Source organism: Camelina sativa, chromosome 15 (assembly GCF_000633955.1).
Source record: "Camelina sativa cultivar DH55 chromosome 15, Cs, whole genome shotgun sequence".
Taxonomy (NCBI): domain Eukaryota; kingdom Viridiplantae; phylum Streptophyta; class Magnoliopsida; order Brassicales; family Brassicaceae; genus Camelina; species Camelina sativa.
In genome coordinates this window covers 27077555-27081266 of record NC_025699.1, presented here as the reverse complement: position 1 = coordinate 27081266, position 3712 = coordinate 27077555, and positions in this window count along the sequence as shown.

Genomic DNA, 3712 nt, shown 5'->3' with positions numbered 1-3712 from the left:
TAATTTTGTAGTCATCTTCAACATATCTTCTTCTGCAACCCTAGCTAATTGTTCACCGGAAATGGAACAAGTAAGAGATGTTGCTAGAAAAAGTAAGAGTTGTTACTAGAACAACCTATGTAATTCGTAATTGTTTATTTATTTATTATATTTTCGAGAGGTAATGAATAATAATCAGACAAAATTACATTTTAACTATAGAGGGTAATATTTAGATAACATAAATATATAATACTCAGTTCAACTAGGTACAACTAAATATATATTTAAATTTGCATTTATATTTAAAATATGAAAATGATAATTAAGGTTTATACGAATTTCTTTACATATTGAACTATTAAAGAACCATGTTTAATCAACAATACAAGAATTTATCACTTTCTAATACATACTATCGTTTTCACATAAAACACTCTTTATAGTATAAGGAAGACTTAGTAAGTGATTACCTCAAATGAAGCAAAAGAGGTGAAACCCAAGTTTTTATGAATATTGTGTTATGAAAACCTTGTACATGCTAATTAATAGTGTTAAATCTTGTGGCCAACTGCTAATTAATAATTTATATTATAGTCCAACTGGAAATACGAAAAAATGCAAATGTTCAACTATGAATATGAGAGTACAACTGGACAACTATGTATAAATTATGTGTATACCAAATAATTTTTTACTAATATCCTGTTGTCTTTGGTTCATTTTACCACACGTGTGATGATTTTAAATGGATATCCGCCGCCAAAAAATCTATTTTTTTCGTTTTCACATGATCCATATTTAAACTTATTTTAATAGCTCTAGTACAGTTGCACCAAGTAGGTTAAGTTATACTGAAATTTTCTCAATTGTACCTAAGTGATCTAGTTGTACATAAAACCTCACATTCACCCTAAAATTCTATTAATTACAACCAAACAAATCTCTGTCCTTCGTCTTTGTTGCAACTCTTTTATCTTCTGCAAAGGCTCCATCTTCTACTCCTTATAGCTTCTAAGTAGATATTATTTCTCATCTATCACTTCATTAAGCTTACCCACTTCTTTTCTCAAACATCTCTATATCAAATACATTGAGATGTTATTTTACAATAGTATACAATATATATATATATATATATATATATTTTTTTTTTTTTAAAAATCCATAATGGGTACAGAAGATGCAGTTAACAACGATAAAAAATGATAAACCAAACGGTTAACAATTGATTGTTATCTAGGTTAAATGTAGACAAAATATCATAGGGTTACATCCAAAAAAATAACCTAACCAATAGTTTCATAAGTTATAAAATCCCAAAATATCAACTCATCTCTAATTAGTCTTAGAATCAGAGTTGGCTTGTAGAAGGTGCAGTTGATGATATGTCTTCAACATGAGCTTCCTTAGCTTCCTCACTGAGTCGCCTTCTCTTTGCCCTCTTTAGACTGCCAAAATATAAATACAGTCAAGAGTCTCTTCCGAATTGGTTAATTTGAGCTTTGATAATATTAGTAAGGTTTAGTGCTCTGCATATATATATAAGTCTTTGAATTTCTGCAATACTTAGCCATCTTCTCTTCTGTTATGCAATGGATATTCCTAGTTTTGCGGCTATGTTTTCTGTTCGTCAAAATCTCTTCTTTAGTCTCAGGTCATATGTTTCTTCTCTTACAAAGAAAGCATATTTATTGTTCTCTTGCTTTCTTCACAAGTTTGTGCCTTTTGTCCCCCTAAATAACATCACTTTTGAGTTTTTATCAGTTGAGATGTGTAGTATCGTTTCTTGTGTTTACCATGATTTTACCATTGCCCACAACGTAAATTTAATTTATTTTCAAGAATGATGGATTGAAGGAAGAGAATGATGGGTTTATAAATAATTTCAACACCAGACGACAACTCATCGCGGATAGCTGCAACTTTCTCTTTGCTTCGGTTCACAACCACCATTTTGGTGCAACCTTTAGCAACCAAGTGCTTGATTACAAGCTTCCCCATCTTTCCAGCACCAATTACTAACAATTGAGGAAACTCTCCAATGAATACAGGCTTCAATTGATCTGTATCATCTCCTCTTTCACCATTGTTTACAGGAGAAACTCTTAACGACGATGAAAAGATCAAATCAATACGCCAAATCGAAGGAGCAAAAAAAAAGTAGAAATGTAAGCAACGAAGGTGTGCTCTCAAATTCATCTGATATTAGCGTTCTGAGCTCAGCTAGTCGTGATAGTAGATACTTGGCCTGAGCAAGCTTCACATCAGCCAATTCCGGATCCCTAGAAAGAAGTAAAACATGAGATGAAAATTGAAACATGAGTGTAAAAAAAGATCATATTTAATGTGGTGACAAGTTTTTGTACCAGTAAAGATGTGTGTTTGCCACAATAACAATGTGCTCAAATGGCTTATTGATTATGAAAGCAGCCATTATTCCAACACAATCGCGTTTTAGTCTCATTAGTGGATCATTAAGGTCACGACTGTCTTTTCGAGAATCTTTTGTTTGGGGCAGATTTGTGGAAACATGTGAAGAGAACAATAGATAAAAGTTGGTAATGATGTTGAGATATAAAAGAAACAGCACAAAAGGACAATTTTACCTTTCGCTTTGTCATCACCTTTTCTTTCGTTGGATGTCTCAATCTTCTGTTTGCTGCAGGTAACACTATCTGCCTTTATTGAGTCCACAAGATCATTATATTCGATCCGTTCCTTGGTGATCAACTCTGCACTAAATCAAAAGAAGAGTGTGTTGCTTCAATCAGATTAATGTTTCTGCATCAAGTTTAAAAGTCTTATCACGCCCAATGTTTTAATCATACCAGCTTGGCTTGTAGAAGATTGCACAACCATCACGATTCCTCTGTCCTGTTCTCTGAATATAAATCCCAGAATAGCCCAGAGACTCCATCTTTTTTCTGTAAAAGCTATCGTACTCATCTACTTCCTGCAAAAGTTGTAACAATATAACTAAACAAGTGGAGACACCATTTGATACACACAATTCATAGGCACTATGAACAAACAACACTAACATTTATGAACATCTAAAATTTTCTAGTGGATTGAATAAGAGAGAAGGAGGAGTTCTGTCTCATTAGAAAAGGATACCTTAATTCTAACCAAACAAAAAAAAAAAGAAGAAGAAGATTTACAAAAACAAACCTGCAGACAAAAGAAATCAGCCTCAAGATTTTTGAGTACGTTGTAAATTGCATGTGAATGAGCTTTCCATCTGCAACAAAAGAAAAGGAAGACCAAGTCACATTTACAGCATATGTCATAACCTTTTAAGAAGCACCTTTCTCAAAGCTTTTAACAAAGATAATTTATGGCTAAATCCAAAGTTCATATTGGTCAATGAATAATCAATGTGACAACACCATTCACAATAATCCATGCTTATAACTAAGTTCAAGCACATTCATAGAATCCATTCTTTGTTTTTCTGAAGCAGATCTTGACTTGGAAGTTTATATACTCCAGACCATTAATTACAACTCACACAAAGAACTCTTGACTAGTATAAGAAACTTTGATCTTGAAAACTGAGAAATGTAGAGAATAATTACTTGAGACAGGCATGTGGAGAGTGTGGGAGAAGGGCGCTTTTCACATAAACCTACAAGAAAGATGAAGCTCACATATATCAGGAAACATATCTAAAGCAAAGAGCTAAAAGAACTGCTTTTATCTCTAAATCAATCACAGAAAACACAATCCA